At 41.3% G+C, this 25,194-nt stretch overlaps 1 protein-coding gene across 1 annotated transcript in view; it reads left to right on the top strand.

The window, feature by feature from the left end:
- Positions 1 to 25,194, top strand: part of PACRG (parkin coregulated) — a 459,179-nt gene that overhangs the window by 403,708 nt on the left and 30,277 nt on the right. The gene's annotated exons all lie outside the window — the stretch shown is intronic.

Below are 25,194 nucleotides of genomic sequence, written 5' to 3'. Positions count from 1 at the left end.
ACTGTTATATTCATTTGTTGTATTGACTCAACCTGTTTGGCGCCAAAGTTGCTGATAAGCTCATATTACCAATAGGGATCTTAAGTTGTGGTTATGACTGAAATGGTCCCAAATTAATTTTGATTATGGGCATGAGTCTTTTAGAAGCAGAATCCTGAGAAGCCAGAAATGCAACCAGCCCTCCCATCCTCCAAAGCATGCAGTGGCATGTTCACATTCCTGCTTTTGAGCAAATTATTAAATTCTGTGGGACCGGCTGGTCTCCATATGCTGTGGAGAGGGTGCTGAATGCCTGGCCGTGTGGACCTAGCAACCGGACAGAAGTTCCTGTCGTTTCCTGGCTGCAGAAGTTGACTGTGCGGTGTGAACTTGCACAGGTTCACCGTGCCTGCTCCAGGGCTCTCGCCTCTGGGGTGGCTCCTCAATGCAAACTGAAGTTCGAGTCAGAAAAGGCTTTGTTTAAATTGAAGACAGTCCTTTTGTGCCAAACCACCATCCATCCCTTTTTGTTCCTCTGGAAAGGGAAGTGACGCCAGCTGGCTGGTCTGAGGCGAGGCATCCGTACAAATGCTGGTCAGATGACTCTTTCCTTCCCCATATGCAGTTTCGACCACAGGGAATGTCAATGGCAAGCCCCCGAGAAGGCATCACCTGGGACCACCTCTTCCTTGAATAATTGGTGGCATTCTTCCAAGTGGCCACAAGGTGATAAACACATTCTTTAATATTGCATTGTCCGCCACAGGAAACTAGTTACCCCATTTTTGCCCACTTAATGATAAATCTGTCCATCGTGTACAATTAAATGACAGCCAACAAAGCAACACAGAATTCTGATAAATAAGAACAGAGAGACAGAAAGACAATAGACTGTCCCCTTGTTGGCTGCACCAAAATGTGCCGTGAGATTGAATTTTGCATCATAACCGTTGAAAAACAAGAAGTAAAAAGTAGGAGATTTCTTGCCCGCTGATTGCCTGGTAATGAGACAGCCTGTAACAGTGCTTGGCTATAAATTAATTAGCAGCTGAAATGCTTAAGGGCCTCGTACACAGCCGCTCCGGCTCCTCTACCTTCTGCTTCTGCTGCCTCTCCGTTTAGTTGGGGGACAGTATCACCTTTTACCACTTACAAAAATTGTATCTTTCAGAAAAGAACTGGAATAATAAAGCTTGTGTTGGAACTTCTGAAACTATAGCTCTTCACGTTTAGGGCTGTTGCATATTCTGTATTCTATTGAGAAACCATCCATGACCTAGAGAATCACCATGATTTTGTATTTCAGGAGATCCTGAGCTGGTTTACCAATATCCAATCAAAATCTTCGGGAGCCTAAGAAGAAGAAAGATTTGTTTCCTGTGGGTCCTCAGTTTTAACAAATATCTTGGGTTTACTCTTAGATTGCATTGATTTCCCTCCTTGGCATTCTGCTTCTTTGGCCAAATAGCCCATGAGATCAGCAATAGAAGGGCTAAGTCTGAATAATCCCCGTTACTGGCCCATTCGGGATGGCCGTCCTTGGGACTCAGCTGTAGGAGAAGTACAGGTGCCAGACACAAGTGACAGCTCACTGTTGGCAAGTGATATAAACGCAGAAATAGAAATACCATGGTACTCAGACCCCAGGACATCTGAGACATGACCATTGAAACATAATAAACAGATTCGTAATCATAGTTAGTTATTACTATGGGGAATGGTGAGACCTGAATTAGAGGTTTTATAATTCACTGCCTGAGTGACCTCGGGTACACTACTCAACTTCTTGGTGCTTCTTAAAATGGAATGATAATATCTATTATTATTGTTCTTTTTATTAAATTGATAAAGATTTACTGTGACAAGGCATATGCCTGGTATAATACAGCTAAGCCCCATGTCTGTTCATAGGAAAACCTCATAACCATGACAGTGATTAGCGTTACTTCTCCAAACCACAAAGTGCTCCCACGTGTGTCTTCTCACTTGCCTCGCAATGGCCCTGTCCCCGACACGTGGTGTCCCATCTTGCTGATGAAGAGCCAAAGTTCAGTGACTTGCCAGCGTGATGAAGGCCTTGCTTGTATGAGATAAGCCATCCCCTTCTGTTATCAGCACAGATTCTGTACACTATGGAATATTCCACAAGCATGTATTGATTACCAACCACCTGCTAGCCATCTATCTCTGAACAAGACAAAAACTCTGCCTTCCCCGAGTTTAGTCTATAGGCAGGAGAGAGAGGATAAGCAAGGAAACAAATCAATTGAGTAGGTAATCTCAGAGAATGGAAACCACTGTGCAGAGAATGAAATACAGGAAGGGGATAGCCATGGCCAGGGAGGGTGAAACCCTTATTGGGAAGGTGATATTTGAGGTGAGCACTGAGCGATGATAAACACCCAGCCATGAGGGGTCCTGAGTGAGAGGGTTCCAGGCGGAAGAATGACCATGGGAGGCCTAGGCAGAAACCAGCTGGCAGTGTTGAGGACAAGCAAGAGGGCAGTGCAGTTCGAGGCTACAGGGCGAAGTGGTGGGCAGGCATTTGGAGTTGGAGATGATGGGAGAAGAGGGGCTTTGAGAAAGAAGGATGAGGGTTCTCCTTCAGGAGAGACCTACCTGGTGTGTTGAGCTGGCGTCTGAATGTCTTAGCCTGGAGCTCAGGGGTCAGGGAAGGAGACAAAAAGAGTTGACACCATCCGCCTGTAGACTGTGGGCAATCAAGAGTTCTGGGCCTCACAAAATACATTAAACTCAGAAGACATCTGTCCACCAGATGAGCCACTGAACCAAAAGGCGTACCTTATCATTATAAAAAACTTCGAAGTACTCAGGAGAAACTTTTTGTGCTAGCATTTCATTGTTAGTGATTGCATAAAAATAATTATCCTTTTAAGTCCTCAAAATACAGGGGATATCAAATAAAGAGATAAAAGATGTTTATAGTCATGAAGAAATAAAGATGTAACGGCAGAACGGGACAGGTGGGGGCCTGGTTGAGGACAAGAGGAATGAGTCAACCTGGGAGCCAGAGCCAGGGGCAGCAGTGCTCACTGAAGATGGACTCTCCAGTCTGTGGGCCACTGTTCCCTTGGATCAGTGCGCTGCATGGGCATCCATCCTGCTGAGGCTCTGTGGAGGAAGGTTAAGGGTGCGAGAGTTGGTTTTAGAAGAGTCCATTATATCCTGCTCAGGTCATTTAGGGGAACCTCTGTCCCCTATCTGCTGACTCCCAAGATAACTTAGCCATTCCACAGGTGGGGAAACAGGTATAAATGATTGGCCAAAATTTACACAGCTGGTTAATGACTGAGCCAGGATAAGAACACGACCTCTGTTACATGTTTGAGAGTATGGAGGAAAAGCAGCCGTCTCCTTTGGAGAAGTAGAGATCCATTTTGAAGTCTGTATAAACAAACATTGACAACCAGATAAACATAAATACGGACACATTTTTTGTTAATGACCACAGTACATTTCCTGGGTGAGTTGCTGTAGATGAGATGTGTTGTTTTCCTCCTGGCAGTTCTTGCCCAGCTCTCCCGTGATCTGTGATATTTGTGGAACGGTGGACAGGCTCAGAGGTCCTGGCAGCTAACTGATCTATGCTGAGACTGGACCACTTCTCTTGCCCTACACCCCCACAGCTGTTCCCTACAAAGCCAACCACACATGTGACGCCAGGACAAGGAAAGGGAATGTGGCGAGAACTGGGAACCCTTTGCTGGTGCCGTAAGGACCCTCCAGAGGGTCACCACTTGGTATCAGTGGCTTCGGTGGCCATGTTTATGCTTTTGACTCTTTCAAAACTTCATAATTCACATAAGTGGACCGTATTAACACTTTATCCAAAGTCCCACTCTTTATCTTTCTCCCATGAGTTTGCTTTGTTAGTAAAAACCAGTGGACTGGAGGTTAGGTAGCATCTTTAGCACCGAGGGTTTCAAAACCTAAGACATGAGACTCACTGAGAAGAAGATCAAACTGGCTTCTCATAAATTAATGGCAGAAGAGAAAAGGGTGCAAAGCCACCAAATAACTGTTTTTCCTAAAGTGCAGCTAGAAACATCACAGAGATAAGCCACCTGGGTCAAGTGTTTCCACTATCTTTCTGCTCCTGAATTTTGGCTTAGAGATTGTTACCTAGATGCTCTGTTTTTCAACTTGTCAACTAGCATCTCTCTTAAGGGACAGTTCAAATATTCAAATCCAGTGCTTCCCTCACCTGTTCACAGAGAAGTGTTTAGCCTGTTGACAAGAAGCAAGTGTAATTGGAAAAGGGTCCTGCTCTTAAAAGAACAAAAGACACACAGTTACCACATTATAATCCTGAGCAGTCACTTAAAAAACCAGCCTGGGGCACAAAGGAAGTAGTGGGTAAGTTTTGAAACTATGAGCGAGTAAATTGTGATAGAATTGTGTCCAGTGATGGGGTGTGTGTGTGTTTCTTCTCTGTTACTGGTCTGGCCTATTTAGATTTAAAGAGCCACAAAGGAAAAAAAAAAAATGCCAAAGGAATTAGAAAATGAGAAAAATAGATGAGCTCTTGTGATATCTCTAAGAAATAGAATTCTATTAATAAAGTCAAATTGGTTGGAATCCAAACGCATTTTAAAGTTCCAGAACGCATGTCTAAATGTCTATCTAAAACTTAGAGGATTTTCAGAATAGGAGGAACATCAGATATTGTCTATCCATACCCTCTAACTTTACAGGAGGGGAGAGTGAGGCCCAAAGAGGTTACACACCTTGTCTAAGGTCGCACAGAAAGGCAGTACTAAAACCAGACCTAAAATTAATGTTGTCCATCCCTTACTCTTAACTGCATTCTCTATTTATAGATATAACGCGTGTTATCAGGGCCAGGATAATATTAGAAGAGATTAGGCAGCACACAACTATCTTTCTTCACCAGGAGCCTTCCTAAGCCTGAAATTCCACTATTAGATAATCATTCTTTGGGCAAACATGTTTCCTAGTTGCTCTGCTCCTAAAATAGAAATGCCCCTGCGGGCACGGTGATAGGCTGCACGTAGCTGAGGCAGAGGGTGAGAAACTTAAGTGTTCCCGGAGCCAAGGCCCCTCCCGACCTATGGTAACGGGGGTAGGGGCTACAGTGGGTCAAGGAAAGATCCGGGAGAGAGGGGAAGGCACAGAATGAGAGGGTAAACTCGGAGCCCCAGCATTTTCTCCTGCCTCCCGGTTCGCTCAGTTCTCACTCTCCACCGTGCACGCCCTAATAGGCAGCAATTTCAACATCGCCGTTAGCAAACTTAAAGATGCAAATTTTTTTTTAAAATCTCATTCATCATGTAACATTTCTAATCTTAAAACTGACATCCGATTTTTTAGGAGGCTGCTTTGCAAAGAATTTTCTGTTGGTTGCAAAAAAATCTGAAACCTCGCTAATGACCAGAAATATGTGCCTGCAAGAGAAATGAAGCTGACGAAGGGGGCAGGGTTGGGAAAAGAAGACCCTGAAATTGTTTCTTACTTTAGGAAAAAGGCACAGCAATAAAAACAAGTAGCCCCATTGAAGTAGAACTTTAAATTCCACCCAAAAAAATCCCAACAAACTGACCCATTGTTATTTGTTGTTTTGCTACAATTAATAGACAAAGCAATTGTTAAGTAAGACCAGAGCTGCCCGTCAGCACATAGTCCAGGTTCCTTGGTTTACGAGTGGGCTCAGAGGGGCTTAGGAAGTGTGGTGGGCTCACGTGACCTTTAAAGTCATTCTCCAGGAACGGGTGGGGTAAGTAAGGGTTCCCAGTAAGCCTCAGGCTATTTAAGTGGCAACTATAATTGATGCAAGGAGGACAATGAGAGCCAGGCTGTTCTGGAATCCTCCACTGTACTGTGGTGCAGTGCCACTCCCACCTCTGTCAAGGAGGTGCCCCCACCCTGCTCCCTTGTCCCCACCCGAAGGCCAGAGTGTGTTTAGGAAGGAAGACAGTTACAAAACCACATCACTGAGCTGGGTGCGACCTGCTGTCTGCTGAGGCCTTTAAAGCATGAAATAGAACAGCAAAGATCTTCAGCCTCACGCTTTTCTTGATGTCTATTGTTATCTTAATGCCTTCGTCTTCTGATCGACTATTTAATTATGCAAACCACAGGCTTTCCGAGGCAGGTTCTCCATGACATGTCAGAACGGGGCTTGTGCAGCACAAAAGAAAGAACCTATCACACTGAGAAGTTAATAGTTGACCTGGTCTTAAACCCCTCATCAGTCAGGGAATGTGAAGGACACCACCTGCATGGCAACACCCAACTAGAATAGTACCTCTCCCCAAGACCGCATTTTGCCTGACTGCAGCTTTCAAATGCTACACAAGTGGAATTTTTACCGTCCCTTGGGATGGCTCAGGAAAAGAGACCCTGGCTACGGGGAGGCGGAAGGGCCTGGGTTCTACATCCTGGAGGGCAGACCAGGCCGGGGAAACCAGTGTGTTCAGGCTTGGTGTCAAAGGATACTGCAAGGGTTTTAGACAGGCAGGCAGGTGACCCGAATCCAGGTATTTTCCATGCTCAGGAGGTGGCTGATGAGCAGCCGCTACTCAGGTCTTTGCCTCAACGACATGGTCCTCCAGGCCAACAGGAGAGCTGGGTACTGGGCAGGAATACAGCTTCCAACCAAGGAGCAAACAGGAACGCAGAAGGTCAGGCCCAAGGTCATCCAGGAAGGGCGACGCCTGGGACTTGGGAGGAACCTGATCACGCGGGAATTATCTCCAAAAACAACAGGTCCCGACTCTTATTGAAACCAAGGAGGCGCGAACTATACGAAAGTTTTCATTTGTAAATAGTTGAATTATCGCTATTAGCTTTGTAGCTTCCTCAATTGCTTCAATTTTTTAAAAGTTATTATCCTTCCAGAGGCTCATGTACTATTCTACTTTCTGCTAATTTTTCTATGAATTTTTAAACGTATTTGGCTTTAATTTTCTTTTAGTACACAGAATAAGATGTGTATCTAAATGAATTTTTCTCTAATGTGCTATATCTCAAGATCATATATCAGTTAATCCTCCCCCACTGTTTTGAAATGCTCGCTTTACTGTGTATTAAATTCCTACTCATAACTTGGTCTATTTGCATTCATTCAACAAACACACACTGAGGCCTCACCACATGGCAGGCACTGTTCTGTGTGCTGGAGATGAAACAATAAACAACCCAGCTGAAATATCTGAGCCATTTTAGTTGGAGGAGACAACCAACAAGTAAACCATGTCATCTATCAGATGGTCATAAATTTTATGAAGAAAAATAAAACAAAGAAGGGGAATAGAGAATTCCAGCCAGGGTCAGTGAGGTGCAATTTAAAATCAGGTGGTTGAGGAAGACCTCACCAAGATGGAGACATGTGACAGAGACCAAAAGGGGTGTTGGGTGCGTGAGAGCACCATGTCCCAGCTGACAGAAAGCAAGTGCAAAGGCCCTGAGGCGGGGGCATGGCCAATGTACTCACAGAGGCCAGTGCGACTGGAACAGATGAGGAGGAGAAGTGGGAGGAGGTGATATTAGAGGTGAGGGGGTGGGCAGTTCGGGTGGGCAGTTCAGGTGGGCGCGCCTGAATGGACATTGACAGTTACCCTGAGTGATATGGTGGCTTCGTTTCCTGGAGAAGCCATAACAAATTACCACAACTTGGTGGCTTTAAACAAGGAAATTTATCCTCTCACAGTTGTGGCAGCCAAAAGTCTGAAATCAAAGTGTTGGCTGTGTTGGTTCCTTCTGGAGGTTCTAAGGGAGGATTTATCCCACGCCTCTCCACCAGCTTTTGGTTGTGGCAGGCAACCCTTGGTGCTCCCTGTTTTGTAGACCCATCACTCCAATCTCTGCCTCCATCCTCATGTGGCCTCCCTTTGTGGTTCTCAGTGCCTTTCCCCTGTCTGTCTCTTCTAAGGATGCCAATCATTGGATTTAGGGCCACCTTCAATCCAGGAGGGTCTCATAGCCAGACCCTTAACTTAATTACGTCTGCAGAGATCCTGTTTCCACATGCACAGGTACTGCGGGTTAGGACTTGGATGTGTCTTTTAGGGAGACACAAGTCAACCCACTACAGAGGGGTGGCCATTGGAGGGTCTTTGAATACAAGAGTGAAAAGCTGTGATATGAGTTAAAGAAATCACTCTGGCTGCTGTGCGGATATGAGTAAGAAGGTCAAGACAGAAGCAGGGAGACCACCTAGGAAACCACCCTGGTTACCCAGGTGAGAGATGATGAGAAGTGGTGGAAGTAATAATTATTTTATAATGTTCTTTATAGCAACTACATATGCCTCAATAGGTTTATCCCCAAGGGTTTCTTGTGGGGAAGGGGTTGATATTGTGGTCAGGATCTATATTTTTATTACGTTGGCTGGTGGCTGCTGATAATTAGCAAGCCTATTAACTTTGATATGTTTATTTCAGATCTAGCATTTTAGTGAATCATTTTATTAAACACGATTATTTTTGCCGATTCCTCTGCATATTCTGGTTTTCCATTATGTTAAGTGCAAATAATGATCTTTTCTCTCTTCCCATTATCATACCTTTTTATTTTTTCATGTCTCATTGCATTAACCAGAGTTTTCAGAACACTATTAAGGAGCCGTCCTTGTTCCAATTTTTAAACAGAATTTAATTTGTCTATCCATTAAGCACAAAATGGGCTCTTATTTTCCACAACTTTATCATGGTAAAGAAGTAGCCTCTATTCCTAATATTTTAATAGTTTGAGGAACCTTATTAAATGTCATCAATTGTCTTTAGACATGTTATTCATTTTAATTTAACCTATTGATATTGTGTATTGTATTAGTATATGCTCTTATGTTGAATCCTTCTTGCATTGTGTCACATGTCTTCCAGCAGACTCCTTTATATTGGTTTAGAGAAAGATTTCAGAGTGTTTGTTTTCGCATTTCTTTATTTCTTTTTATAATTAGGGATCTGCTTTATTTTGGTGACATCCTCATTAAAATCAATATTCTCACATCACATTGCACTATTCACGATAATTATGGCACCTTGGGAGAGATCTTGGAGAGCCACCTACCAATAATTTTTATTAACACTTCTGGAAAAAGCACTAGCTTTCTGTATCAACATCATTATCATAAAAATGTATTTATGAAATGCCTCTAATAATTCCTAATGCTTTGGTGCAATACAGAATAGTTCTCGTCTCCTAGGAACTAATGACAACAACTTGTAGATAGCGTAGTACTTTGCAATTCATAAGCGATCTCCACTTAGATTACCACAGGACAGCATTATTAAGCTCATTATTACAAATGAAGAATCTGAAACCAAGCAGATTAGGAATTTGCATTAGGTTGTCTGATCAACCGGGACAGGTAAAGACAGAACTTGAACTCAGGAATCCTGATCCAAACCCATGTACCACACTGACTCACCACCTAGCAACTAACTTAACATTTACAACATTACACAACAGCACAGGAGGACATCACATTCTGTAGTAAGGCCGGAGCAGAGAGACTGAAAAGGGTTCTTCTGAACGTTTCACACTCCCCAAGGCTGCTTCCCAACCATCACGCCATCCACCCTTGTGTAAACCCATTGCTCCAGAACATTCAGGGCTGTTAGATGGATCACCCTGTGTCCTCCTGATCTCCATCATCTGCCAACCCCCTCAGCCGCTGTCTCACACTGATTTTAGCATCTGGCTCACAAGCTGCCTCTCCATCCCAGGTCCTCATCCTTCAAGGTGATCCCCATACCCTTACAGGAGGCCCATCTAAGACAATTCCCCCTACTTCCTGGATTTGTTCAGTTCTATCAGTCGTTTTGACTTCACTTCGAAGTGATGGCCATGGCCTCACTTTGAACCTTGTGAGGACCTCTCTTCTGCAATACTGCTTCTCACCTGTCCTCCGTCATCCAAACTCTCCCATGTTGTCTCCGTCTGTCCTAACCCTTCCCTACTCAAGCGAGGCCACATGGTTGGTCATTCGCACTGTAGGAGACCTTTCAATGGCCTCCCATCCTTCTCTACAGCAGTTCTTAGGGGTTGAAAGATGAGGTGGGGCCTGTGAAGTTGGAGGAGGAAACAGAACAAGAAATCTCTGAGGAGCTATTTCATACAGAGGTTCCATTGCCCGGAGGATATAGCAGTTTCAGAAGAGGGGTTTGCCTGTGTGTTTCTGACGCATGTGCTCCCTCAGTCCAGGGGAGATCATCCCAGAGCTCCAATCCCCAGCCCTTCATTTATCCTGTGTGCCTTCAGATCATAGTCTTCCCCACCCTCCGTGTTAGATCTTATCTCCCTCCCACTCCTCGTGATATCCTATGTAGCGTTCTCCAGTCCCCAGGCACTTCATGGCACTCAGCTTACTGCCATCGCCGGCCATCATCCAGAACCTTGGTGGACCCCTTGGCCAGCACTGCCCCGGGTCTGGGCTCTGTCTTGGTCACGGCCTGGTCCTTTGCCATCCAGCACTGCCTCATTTCCTGCCACAGGGAGCCGTCTTCAGCTCCCACATGGGTCCAAATTGGTTTGGTCCCTACTAGGCTTCAGAGCCAGCTCACAAAGAACAAAGGCCAGTTAGTCTCTAACTCTGCCATCATTCAAAGTTCAGCCTTTAAAATGCAGAGATTTTTCTGCTTCATCTCCCCACAGCTCAGCAACTGTATTTCTACAGCTATTGTTATTCTATTTCTGTTCCTAATTGCTATTATAGAAAACCGTGCCTAGCTGAAGCTTCAGGAGTTGCCAATCTGTGGGCTCCCTTCAAATGTAAATGTGTTATGCAAATGTCTTCTGAGGCTGGGAGTGGGATACTGTGGTCTTCCCTGGATTGAGACAGGAAAAGAATGCTTTCTGGGATGGCTGGGAAATAGAAGACCATCCACTCCCCTCCTGATTTAAATGCACACTGTTGTCAGATTGTGTCCTGTCCCTAACTTCCTTTCCCACTCTAGCAGCTGAATTTAAAATACTTGCTACAAAATACTGCTTCTTGGGGACTCTGCTGCTTAATGATTTTGTGGCCACTCCCTGTGGGGACACGAGCATGTTGGCCAGCTGAACTCCCTTCCCCGAGGGGCTCAGGATGTTGTCAATAAGGTAGATGCTGTTAGAATCCAGGAACGTCATTTTTTTCTTAAATATGGAAAATCACCTCTCTAAATAATGCATTGAAGTGCATCGGTCACCATGTTGTTAGCAAAACCTTAGAACATCAGTACTGATGGAGCCCTCACTATTCCAAGCAGAGTTACAAGCCTTTGAAAAGCAGCTACTAATGTAAACGTTTTCTTCCCAGGGAGCCCCTGACATGAGAGTATTGGTCCCATCATCAGAACCGCGTCCTTCCAGGCTCTCGCGGTTCCTATGCCCACAGCTGCCCTCTTTGCCTGCCGTTGCCTTCCCCATCAGCCTCCCCTCTGTAGTGTCACCTCCCTCGTACCCATCTTCCCTACCTCCCATCATCACCAGTAGCAATGTGATCCAAAGGAACGTTCTCAGTTTCTGAATTAATAAGCCTTCAAACCCATTAGGAACTTGACTTAATATTCTGTGCTGTGCCAGGCACTCTGCTAAGCACTTGTCTGTATTTAATTTATTTACTGCCTTTGAATTTACCGGTAACTTCTATATTCAAATATCGTATACTGCTGATATTTCCAAAATGTGACAAAAAGGTTACCACGAATGTATAGAAATGTATTCTTTACATTCTAAGAGAAATTAAATTCTAAACTATATGAAAGTAGAGGGGCAAAGCAGAAAATCCTGGGAAAGTTGTCCTAGCCAGTGATGGTTAGCTGTTTGTCTTCGGTTTCTCACAGGTCGTGTTATTTACTATTGCCCGTGGCTCCGCTGTATCACTCTGAACTCCAGAGAAAGAAGGGGAAGTAATCTTCCCGGGAATATCACTTATGTCCTAAAGTGCTAAAAATACTTTAAAGTGCAGTTAGCTTACTTAAGAGGCAGAGATTGTGTGGTTCTCCGCCTGCCTCATGGGGTCGTTGAGAAGATAACAGGGGTGGGTAATATATATATTAGTGCTTTGAGCCCAGTAGAAAGAAAATCTTTGTGTAAATTCAAGGCGGCTTTGTAATTATCCAGCAAGATCAAATTTCTGATCAAAGAGAATCATTCTGATCTACCCAGTTACAACATGCTCTCTTTTTTTTTTAGGTTTAATAATATATTACACATTGACACGTGTTTGTGAACATGACTTATGATTCAATTAGACACTCAGACATTGCCATATGAGTGTCAGATACGTTCTCCCCCATGCTGATTTTTGTGGTGGATTTGCCTAATAGTTCATGTTACTATAACAGTCTCCATCACATTTTTCTCAGGGAAAAAAGGGAACACCAACTTGCATAATGTATAAATTTGCCCGAAATTGTGAAAAACAAACACATTGACATGCTAGACTCAAGGGCAGGCTTTCAAACTTTGCTACTGGAGCCAGGTACTCTGCCCCCACCGACCCTCCCCACCCCCGAGGGCTCTCTGAGGCCTTGCAGACATATGACTTGCCCTGAGGAGCCCAGGAAGAATTCTGCAATGGTCTGTGGGCCAACCGGATTCTAACAGGATGGCTGACCTCGCTCCCCAAGAGAGCAACATTAGCTTACAAGAAGTATCTAGAGACTGGCTACCCACGTGAAAAGATTGCGTCCTTGCTGCAGCCTACTGTGCACTGAGCACCCTGTGCACCAGGGACCAGGACCCCACTCCAGAGAAAGGTCCAGTGAAAGGTCCATTATACTCAGAAATATGTTGCGATTGCAAACCCTTCGCATTAGGATCACAAAAGCTCTTTGATATTTTCGCCCGAGCAGGCAAAAAAAAAAACACTGTGAGAAACTTTCTCACATTAGGCACACAATTTTTTCTGGTGAAATCTGGAACTAAAGACCCAGAGTAAGGTTAAAAATGACATTCTCATGGAAACAATTTATGAAAAGCTTGTTACCTAGCAATTTCATATTTGAATGCAGTTATGTTAATGTTATTAGTACATTATGAATGGGACTAATATGATTATTGTTTTGTGTGGTATTACAGGAAATTAATTTATATGGATTTACATATTTTCAGATAAGGGGCACTGCTAACATGGATAAATAAGGCTGACGTTACTTTGAAACAAAAATAAGCAGTAAGAGAAAGCTGGGTTGTGACTTCATCTGTAATATTAACACAGCCATTATTGTGGTTTTTTGTTAATGTAAACATTTTGTGATTTCAAAGTGCTTTTCTTGTTTAAAGGAGCAATGTGAATTAATCTCCCAGCCCCTCTGAGGCGTTCCTTAGCACCATTTTATCGTTGAGAGAGTTGACAATCAACAGAATACAACAACTCGTCCCAAATTATACCCAGAGTGTCAGACAGTGCAATATTCAGACTCCAGTTGCCTAGAACTCAACTCCTACACTTAGATCACAGGGGAGCGCAGCTTTTGACGTCAAATCGTTTAAAGCTCTAATTAAATAAGGCTGGGTCTCTGAAAGGTCTCCCTCCCAGGACTTTAGTGAGAGGAAATGCCTCTCCGAGAACCCGTGCTTGGTCGGCATTCGGCAAGGCTGGCTTCCATCACAGAGCATGCTCTCTGTGGGTCTCCTTTTCATCAGAGGAGAGTCCCTCAGACTCCTTGAGCACCTGCTCCGTGCCAGCCCTGTGCTGTCAGCGCTCTGCTGCTGTGACCATATGTATACAGGGAACCAGCTAGCTGCACCAGACCGCGTGTGCACCTGATCCTTGCAAACAGTTGGCGCTGACTGAAGTCATTCAAGGGCATGAGAGTGGTCACTGGGGGTGATGGGGAAAAGCTGCCCGGGGCGAGATTTGGGCTGGACCTAGACAGATGAGCACAACTGGCCACAAGGAGACACTGGGGCATCTGAGGTCAGGGAAGCTGTGGGTGCAAGAGGCAGAGGTGGGAATGCCCAAGGCATATTCAAGGCGAGCGCTGGAAAATAAGGGCAAGGGTAGATTGGTGACAAATTGCACATGACCTGTAGGCAAATGGGGGCGGGGGCAGGTGTTGGTTGCTGCAGGCTTTTAAAAGCATGAAATTGACAAGAGGAGAAGCTGCGTTGCGAAAATGAAATCTGGCAGCTGTGCGGAAAGAATTGGAAAAGGAAGAAGCATAGGGTTAGGAAACAAGGGTGTTTTGCAAGTATCTAGGCCTGGGGTGATAAGGGCCTGGCCTTCTGGGAGTAAAGCCACTGCCTCAGGCCAAGGACAGGATCTAATGAGATGAAGTAAGGCAAAGCTTTGAAGGCACATTTTTATGGTGACCTGTGCTAAGGATCTTGCTTTGCTTTTAAACTGCAAGTTCTTTAAGGACCAATACTCTAACGAACATATGTGTCTGTGGATCTTCAGCACAACGTAATAGCAGGCTCCCAGTAAATGCTTGCTGCATGAATGAATGAATGTGTGCAGGCGTGAGTAAATAAATGGACTATAATGGGGATCTGCTGGAGATGATTTCTTGACTAAAGCTAGGAATTCCATGCATCCTGATAAGCTTATGAGGAAGCTGCTTGTGGGTTTGTCCCGGCCATGGGCGGCTGCATCACCCAAGCACAGGACCCAGCTGGTTCACTTCCTTTTCCCTGGATAAGGGAAGCCCCGGAGGCTGAGGGTTCCAGGTGTTTCCCGTGGATGCGCAGGCTTCCTTTCCACACGCTGCAGCCGCTTCTCTCCCCAGTGCAGTTTGGGCCCATTGGTATTTTTTTAACAGTCTGAAGAAATGTAAATAAATGAAGTCTCCAAGCACAGACTGAGATGAAAGTGATCCTATTAATTCCTGCCCTGATATGATTGCTGTGAGGATTAAATGAGTTAATAAACATAAATAATTTAGAGTAGTCACTGATTTGTAAAAAGCACACAGTGTTAGCTGTTGCTGCTGTTATTATTACTAATGACCTAACCAGTCACTCCACCTATTAAATTCTAAATATTTTCATTCCAGGTGTAGGCTAAATAAAAATAATGCCTCATTTTTTTTTTCAGCAGCACAGACTTTCCTACTTTGCCTTAAGACAACAACTGATTTTCAAAATAGCTCGTTGGTATGTTGGTTAAATACCAACACACACAGGTTAAATATTCCACTAGGATTTTATTTCAGTGATAAAAAATAGATAAATAACACTGAAGTTTTTATATTTAGCATTTACCGTAATAGAATGCTTCTCAATTCTGATTCAAAGATTAATATCATAATATTTTGACTACTATACAGTTCACTTCTGCAAATAATAATTTGATCCATAAATTTAAGTGGATATTGGTGTGTCTCTAATTATTTAGCATTAAAATCATTCTGTCATCACTTTGCAATTATCTTTTCATGAAAAAACAGTAATAGAACAATTCCTATAAAGTCATTTGTGTTTAATTGAATTAGTAGTTGTCTTTGATTAAAATATTCTAAAGCCACTATAAAATCAAATTCTTACATATCTCATGTTGGTGAATTTTTTTTCCTTATGTTATCAAGATGGCTAGAAATATCAATTATCAGTTTTACAAATGGGAAAGAGAAATGGGTCCATTCCATTCTTTCAGACAGTGGGTAAAAATACTATAAAATCAGAAACTACATTTAGATTTCAAAGTTATGGGTAAATATATTACTGGTAAGTAGGATATTTCTAAAGAGTAAATGCACCATAGTTGAGAAATTTAATGAAATACAAGAGGAGGGGTAATTTGGGGTCAATTTAGTATTTCACCATCTTGCTGTTCAGCAAGAGAGTATAGAGCAAATTACTTATTTTCCGTGAATGTGAATTTCCTGGCCAGTGTTGTAAGGATGGGGACAGAAGTCTAGGGAAGGGAGTCAGACAATTGCCTGGGAGAAGTGAGAGGGGATAGGAGGTGAGGTCAGATGTGTGCAGGGGCAGGGCCAGGGGCCCGTGCTGGATGAGCATCTTGGATCTAAGAGAGCATTCTACAACCTCTGCACTCTCACATGTCCACCTGACCTTCCTTTCTCCCTAACATTTATTGATCATTTACTCTGTGCAAGCAATATGCAGATGGCTTTGTGTGTATTACCTCTCAATCCCCATGAATTACATACCTTTGTCACCCTTGTCTGCAAAGGCTCCATGACTTGTTTGGTCTGACAGCTAGGCTGGGGCTGCATCCAAGCCATCAGATCCCAGCACTCAAGCTCTGCACCACTGCCTCATCTGAGAACCACAAGATTTGGGAAAATTTCCCTCTCCCTGGGACAACGCTGTTTTATGAGTACACGGCTCCTTCCTGCCCTAATTTACAGTTAACCCCTCACCATATGGCATAGCTTTTAACAGAAAATGTCTGTAACATGTAAGGCTGAATGCCTAGAACCTGGCCAGAGACCCAGAAGTCAAGAGTCACAAAAGTGGTACCAACCACCAAGCAAACCCTATGGCGAAGTGGGCATCTTGAAGAGGTGGGAGAATACCCTGGATAAGTCACCACTAGGGAAATTGCTTCATGAACTAATCTTCCTGGGGTCTTTACCCTCAGAACCTGGCGATGCCCCGTTCTCAGAAGTCTTCAGCCAGGAGAACACCATGCTTCATCCCTGTGACCAAAATGGCCACTGCATCCTTCCACAGCTGTTGGCTTCACTCAATTTCTGACTCAGAATGGGGCGTTTCTGCCCCCAGAACGTCCTGCAGACCCATCAGCGTAAGAGTCCCAGCCTCTTCGTAACTGAATGACTTATTTCGGCTCATTTATTTACCAAATAACTATTGAATACCTACTACGTGCCAAGTATTCAGTAGTTGCTTGGTTAAGAAATGAGTCAACATACGAGAATAGAAAGGGTCCTGCTTCTAAGTCCCAATTTTTTAAAGTATTTTTAAGACCTTACATATCCCATGAGGCCATAATATTTCACATCACTTGTACTAAATGCTATTTTCAGTTAATGAAAAGCTTAGATCATCACACATTTGAAAGATATAGTTTGTTCCTTTGAAGTATCTAACACAACTCAAATGTTATTAATGAGATATTACAGAAGACCTGCTTTAAAGGTTGGATTAAAAAGTAATTTTTCTGTATATCAATTCTACTTATATGTGCAGACTTTCTAAAGTATTAAGTGTTTAAAAATAAAACTATTAGAAAATATCATACAAATCCCGTCATATTTAAACTATTTACTCAATCTGTCAGTGAGGCTTGCGAAGCAAGCAAACTTCAACACGTCCCTAACAAATTACTACGAATTCCACATTAATGAAGTCTGTTTGTCTTTCTCTTCCAATTGCTAACTTTCTGAAATTTCACCATGCTGTTTCAATATTGGCAGCTCTGGGAAAGAAAGCTAAGCAACATTCCGATTAGTCCCTTCTACTCTTGAGAAGAAGAGTTTCTAACAGATGAGATGCTGCTTCACTATGCTGCTTTAGAAAATATTAAAGTAATTTAAAAAGAAAAGAAACTATTGAATTATAAGGAAACAGCGTATTAATTTTAAATGTACGGCGTTTAATGGAAAAGCAAAGTAAATTGCATGATACTTGGAAAATATTGAAATATTGTAGGTGACAGTCTTCCCTTCAAACAATCTGCGTTTAAAATCTCATCAAAATCTTTTATTTACCTGATATAATTTGACTTCCTATTTCTGACAGAGTCGAAATAGTTGCTTTATTTCTTTTATGAGAAAGTATTAGTTCAGTCTGCTATTCATATTTTTTTCTGACAGCTTAGTCTGTACTTTTTAAAAAATTGTGTAATGGTTCTATCAGCCGTAACAACAGATTTGCCAAATTTCACTCTAAATCTTCTAGGGTCATGGTTTCACCCACTTTTATGTAATGTTCATTTTGTGTTTTATTTTTATCGACACCTCCTTAAAAAGCAGGAAATTAGCTTTGGGTCGCTGTCATATTTCTCTTTCTTCAAATTTTCAACCCCCTGGGCTCCCTCCAGCCTTCTCACACTCGCTGCGTTGCTCATTTTCCAGGAACCTAAGGCGTGTTTCCTGCCTAGGCAGATAGACCAAAATGATGTGCTGCTCATTTTCCCTACTTGGTATTTTAAATTTTTCAAACCGCATTCGACTTTCTCTAACAGCCTTCTCACCTGGCAAACGAATTAAAATATTTGCTCATCTCTCCTCGATTCCCAGCAACAGCCAGCTGGAAATTTCAGCTTTTAAAAGATCCCATTCAGAATTATGAGGAGTTACCACCCAAACTATGTAACTCCTTGAAGTAAATTTAATAAGAACGCTGCACGACCTCTACGAAAGAAACCATTTGGGAGTATTAAAGACTGGAAGAAATGGAGAGACAGCTCTTTAGTGGGAATTTACTGGTTGGGCCGACAAGTGTAGTGATGGTCATTGTTTCTGCCCATTTTGCACTGCTAACAGGCCCTTGGTCTTCTTTGGGGGCTCTAACCTCATCATTACAAGCACTGTAAGTGGGGTGGGACCACTGAGAGGCCCTTCCCACCTGAGCAAGAGGTGAGCATGTGAACCAAGTTAGGCTGACTGGGCTCTGCCTGACGATTTGAAGCTGGACTGAGAGTCTAGAGGTACGGAAGATGCTTCAGATGATTCTTCCCTTTGATGGGTCTGAAGAGGTCATCCTCAGTTCAGACCACCTATATCCCCAGAGCTTCCCTAATTCCTGCTTCTTTTCTGAGATCTGGTTCTTTACTTTCCTCTTTGATTCTATAAGCTACCTCATACCTTTCCAGTAAGTTCTCTTTACGCTTAAGTTATCTAAAGTTAGTTTTCACTTCTTGAGAGCAAAGAACTCAACTATGACAATTCAACACTGTAAGGATGCTCCACCTCAGCGAGTTAATGAGCCAATGGAAGGCTTTTATGGATATTTAAAAAAGTGATTCAAAATTCACATGGAAGAATAAATGGGTGAGAAAACCAAGTAAATAGTGAGAAAAAAAGAGAAAAGCATGGGATATTTACTCTACCAGATATTAGAATAACAGTAATTAAAATTTTGTGGCCCTAATAATAGTATAGTTAGATCAGTATAACAGAAATAAATCCAAGAGTATATTAAAAGTATTTAATATTTTATAAAAATGGCATTCCAAATCAGTGGGGAAATAAAAGATCATCTAATAAAGAAGTGTTAAGTTAGCAGGCTAACTCCCTGGGGGAAAAAATTTAAATGATTGGGCCCATGTCACACTATCACTAAAATTTAAAAATACACATGACTTGAAAAATTAAATGTAAAACATAAAGTTCAACTATGAAAAAAAAGAAGCCAAAACATAATATGGGCAAATATAACAGTAAAGAAAGATGACATAAAAGAAGATAGATTTGATTACATAAAAATTCCGTCAAAAACACCACAAATAAAAATAAATAAATAAATAAAAATAACACACAAGTCATTTGAGAATGACTATTTCCCTAAAGTATCCTTAACAAAAATTGTTATTAAACTTCTGGAACTGGATAAATCAATTTTTTTTTGTTTTTTGCTTCTGGAAATTGAGTCCCAATTCATGTTTATAAAGGAATTTTCCTAGATCTTTTATGACTTTATTTTCATATTTAAATCATTGATCCATTTGGAATTTATCCTGGTATAAAGTAGGAGGTATGGTTCCAAATCTGTGTTTTCCAGGTAACTACCCAATTGTCCCAACATCATTTATTATATTGATTATATTAACTAGTCCATGTTTTAACTATTGGTTTGAGATGGTGTCTTTAGACAAACTAAATTCCTGTATGTATTCATATTTGTATGCTGGTATATTTAATATCTGGTAGTTCTTATCTGCCCCACACACCAATTGCTGACCTTTTAAAGAGTTTTCTTAGCAATCATTGCTTGTGTATTTTTACATATGAAATTTGGGATCGATATGTCTAGTTAAAATTAAAAACCTATTGGCATTTCTATTGAAATCTTTTTAAATTTAAAAACAAACAAATAGAATTGGCATCTTTATGATCCCAGAGCATGGTACGTCTTTCTTTTTGTTCCTATCGCACGGGTCCATCCATAGTATTTTAACGTTTTCTGCATATAGGTTGTATAAAAGCTGTTGAAGTCTGTATATTAATTTTCATCCCCACTGCTTTATTGACTTCTTTTGCTTACTTAGTTGATTCTCCTAGGTTTTCCAGGTATAAAATATGTAGCATTCAAAAAGTGGTTATTTTTTCTTCTCCTTTGCGATTGTTTACCTCTAATTTCTTTCTCTCAAATAATAGCACTGGCTATTATCTATAGGAAGATGTTACATAATAATGACAATAATCGTGACAGTTGAACTTTATTGGGAATACTTGAGATATGTCTCCATTAAGCATGATGCTGACTTTTGGACTGAGATAGATTTATTCTGTCTTTTGGATTGAGATAGACATATTTTAACTTATAAAGGAAGTATTCCACTCTTTTTTATTTGGTTTTTATCAACAATGGTCATTGAATATTACATACGATCATATGGAAATGATCATAAATACTTTTTACGTAATCCTTAATATGATAAATTTTATTAATGGAATTCTTAATGAATCATCCTTACATTTCTGAAATAAACTACATTTGATAATAATGCATCATTCTTTTAATATGCTGCTGGATCTGGTTTGCTAATATTTTATTTAAGATTTATGCTTCAGTATTCATAAGTGATGTTGGTCTGTTGTTTACTTTCTCTATAATTTTTGTCCTTTGGTATAATGTTATACTTCCTCCAGGGAAAAATTTGAAAGTTTCCCATTTTTTCACCCGAAGCTCTGGAAAAAAAACCCGCTTTATTTGTGGAATTCTCATGCCTGGGCCTAGTGATTTTTTTCCTTTTGGTTTTGGTGAGAGTAGCTCTTTGATAGCCTTCCATATTTCTCCCATAGAAATCAAGTCTTTTTAGATTTTCCTTCTTCTCTGGCATCAGTTTTGACAAATTGCCTTTTCCTAGAAATGTTTTCAATTTATCCAAATTTAAAATTAATTCGCATAGACTTGAACAAAGTAATGTCCTATGTTTCTTTTCGTTCCTTCCATTTTCTGTTACTCTGCATCTCCCCCACCATACCCTGCTTATTGTTTCTTGTTCGTACATTCTCCATTTTTGCTAATTAATAAATTCAGCTTTTCCTTTTAAAAATTTCTTCTAATTTTATCCAGTTTATTTTGTTGCTCCTTTCCTAACTTTTTGAATTAGTTTAATTGTTTTTTAATTCTTTATTTTTACTTAATCTAAAGATTTAAGGTAATGCATTTTTCTCTGAGCATTTTAGTGGCCTTTCATAGCCTTTGATATGCAGTATTTTTATTATATTGTTTTCTATTTATTCTGTAATTTGGGATTGTATTTCCTCTTTGGCCTAAAAATTGTTTAAATAAAATCAAGTTATTTGGCATTTACCTTGCTTACACCTATTTATCTATCACTTGATATACCTGCTCAAATGATGCTTTTAACTCTCAACTATTGCACATCAGGCAAGTGGCAAATTAACTCTACTTCCCATCTTCTTTCCCCTCCCTTATTCCTCTTATTTTTGTTAGTTGTATCATTTCTACATTGTCAGAGCATTTAACACTTATATTCTGTTTTGCCACTTAACCCCCACTTTGTTTTAGTCTTAGTTCTTCAGTTAAATCTATTTGATACCCAGTGCTGATCGTATTGTCATCTCTGGGCTGACTGAGGACTGACCTCTAGCAGTTTCCTCATAAATGAAAGAAACAATATCCCCTAAAGTTGTGTTTTCAAAACTGCTTACCTTTTGTCTTTGTATCTGAAGACTAGTTCAACTGTATCTAAAATCTGACATATTTTATTTCATTTAGTTTGTGTAGGTCTGTCTCTACTCTCTTCCGACCTTGAAGGTAGCTGGGGAGAATTCCGAGACCAACATGAGTTCTCCCCCTTATAAGTGACTCGATCCTTTTGCCTGGCTGTCCAGTTATTTTTCTTTATATTTAAAACGCAGTAACATAGGATATGCCTTGGTGAGATAATACACAGGGTCAGATTTTCAAATCAGGCTCACAAGAATCAGAGATCTTGCCTCTTTATTAATAATTCAAAGGGTACAAGTAACTGCCAGACACAGGGAAGCATGAAGTCAGACTGCCAGCGTAGCTCCGGAAGTCCTTGCTGGACACATTCATGGGCACTCTCTTCCAGGTTGGAGGTCTCCAAGGAATGTGTGGAGGGTATTACGTTCAATCATGAAACGTCTCCACGTTATATTCCCATTAAGTGGCATCTTGCTCCATTCTGTTTCCCCTAATAAACATCAGGATGTCCAGAGCGTGTTTACAAGAAGATACGGTCATTTCTTCCTCTTTTTCTCCACCCCATTCCCAGGATAGAGAAGGATGGGTCACAGACCCACTAGTGCTGAGCATTCTGGGTCAGCCTTCACTGATGCATAGTGCGCTCTTCCAAAAGATGGCTTCAAGTCTTATTTTAACAACAACTTCTTGAATTAAGTCTTAATATTTGTGCTGTTTCTGTATATTTTCCCTCTGCAAGAGCTCCAATTATGCATGTTTTCAAAATCTCTATGCCTGTCTTCTCTCTCTCTCACTTTATCTCTAGTCATTTTAAATTCCCTATTTCACTTTGATTTTGCTAGAGTCTTCTGGTTCCTATTATCTGGGTCTTTACTGTGTTTTCTGTAGGGCTATGTTTCCTGTGCTTTTAATTTGATCTTTGTTTCTGTGATTCTCTCTTTCACTTCTTTCCTGACTTCTGTCAACTTACTTGTCATTTTCTCCAGTCGTCTTGCTGTCTGTTCCCTGAGATTTTGTGGATTTGCTCTGGGGGCTATTTACACAGTTGTGATTGCTCCATTGTTTATTAGTTTTTATTAATTAAGTTTTAATATTCAATCAGACATTTCATCATCTTGCCACATTTGGAGACACTGGTATCTGTGAGTCTGTGAATATTCTTCCTCTAGGAAGTTTCACTACTCCTCATATTTTTTCTTAGAGGATTGATGCGATACCAGCTTTTGTTTCAAATTACTCACTATGAGTTGGACATTCCAGCTAATTGGAGGATCTTCCTGTGAGAGAAGGAGAGTCTACTCCACAAAGATAGATAGTTCCTGCCTTATTGAACTTCCTGGAAAGAATTGTTTTCTCTTCTTCCCCAAACCAAATCAATCTAAGAGGGCATCTGCCCTTGGCCCAACCCTGCTCACCTTCGAATCAGGATCCATTGCCACATCACGAGGTACAGCCTTTGCACCTCCTCACCTCTGTGAAGTAGATGTTGAGGCGTTCTCTGAGGTCTGCCCCTGCAGGGCCAGTTGGTTCTTCTTCACATGTCTTCCCTACATGTCCATTCTGCAGAGCTTCTGCCCCATTTCCACCCATCCTCCCCAGATCTGGCGACTCTGACTGTATCCATGAGATACAGGTTTATCACTTCAGGAGGAGAGGCTATCACCTCCAGAAAATGTATTTTTGCTGTCATTTCCTGAGCTCTGCCATCTTTGGACCATCACAATATTTGCTCCCACACGTGGCCTCTGTTGCATATACACAGGCACAGCTCCTGCACTGACCTCATCTGCGTTTTGGCAGTCTTAAGAGTTTTTGAGCTTGCCCTTTAAACCTATGTCCTGATTTCACTGCTCCTTGAGCTGGCAGGGGTCATACTATGGCTGGCCTATGGGCCCCATAGCAGCCCCATACTGCACCCTAAGCTAATGGTGTGTGAACAAGGCAAATAGTAAATGAACTCTCACTTCCATGGACTCTCACATCCATCACATGTGTAACCCCAATTGATGAAAGCAATGATGTCATAAGAAGTAGAGTTAAAATTACTGAGGGAGAGAAGTTTTTTGCAGTCAGAGGATCCAAAATGTGGTATCATTGGAACTGAGAAGAGTAGGAGGGGTAGGAGTTGTACATCTGGAGATGGGGCAAGATGCTCCAAGTGAAGAAACTAGTGCAAGCCAATGGGGCAAACACAAAGCATGGACAGGTAGCAACACTGGGTCCATTTGCTCTGGAGATGGAGCGGTAGTAAGGCAGCTAATAGCAAAACAAGTTCAAGAGACAGTGACAGCTACCATCACCATCAAGGAAGCCCTGACTCCTAAGGAAAGACTGAGGCTCTGCTCCAACACAGGCATCCAAGGAGATTGGATGGGATAGGGGAAGAGGGTGGGAGGAGTTGACATGTTTGCAGCTGTACCTTAGAAAGTGTGAACCTGCAACATTATGCAAAATAGATTGAAAGGTAAGGGAAAATCAAAACTGCGGCATAAAGGCTAAAAAATCATGGTAGCTGATAATCAAGGTAAATCTTTTTTTTTCCCCCACCTATATGAAATCTAGATATTGAACATTTAATTTCAGAAGTAGAAATCTATAAAGAGCTCTCTAGAAAATGAACCTTCCAATTCGTCATTTTGGAGATAAAATTTTAAAAGCTTATATTCAATAACTACCAATTCTAAGCAAAGCACAATATTCATAGAATAGTAATATGTAATTGAAGTACACAGTATAAGTCAGTCTATATTGAGCTAACCTTTTGATCTAGTAATTTAATAGCATTGGAAAAGAAACGAGGTCTACCTGCTTTTAGCATGCGTTCCAAATTCAATTAACTTTAACCAATATTTTGACAGCATTCTTTCCGTTCTTACTATAATAGAATATCTTAAATTTTTAAGATAAAGTCTGATGAGTATCATGTCCACAAGAAGCAGATCAAGTTTTTCAAGGATGTTTTAAAAATACTGTAGATTTGATCATTAGCAAGAGAAGCAGTAATTTGAATATTCTGGAGAGGTTTTTTTCTTTGAAAAAATTCTTGTTTGGATCGCTTAAAGAAAAATAGTGCAATTTTCTCTTCCTCACTGAATAAAGCATTTGGACAATATTAAGACACTTAAACCAAAGGTGCCATAGAAGAAAAAAGTGGCTATGGTAGTACTAATTTTAACTCAAAGTCTATGAGGTGATACACGTGCTAGTTTTAATATACACACAGGCTGAAGGCGCGTAAGAAAAAGAAATGTTAGCGCCTCCTGCTAGTAATCATCAGGTCAAATTTGTCCTCTTAGAGCCAAAAAGTCACAGTCTAAGCAAAATCCTTGGTCAAGAAGTCTCCACTCAAATGTTGTCTCCTGCATCTCTATCTAACTTACTTTCTACAAAAATACTCATTTTTCTCACCTCTCTATAAAAGGAAATTCATTTTCACCATTTTGAAATTTGCAA

Source organism: Equus caballus, chromosome 31, assembly GCF_041296265.1.
Source record: "Equus caballus isolate H_3958 breed thoroughbred chromosome 31, TB-T2T, whole genome shotgun sequence".
In the NCBI taxonomy this organism is placed as follows: Eukaryota; Metazoa; Chordata; class Mammalia; order Perissodactyla; family Equidae; genus Equus; species Equus caballus.
Note: the sequence above shows the minus strand (reverse complement) of the source record. Positions and strands in the feature narration are given on the sequence as shown.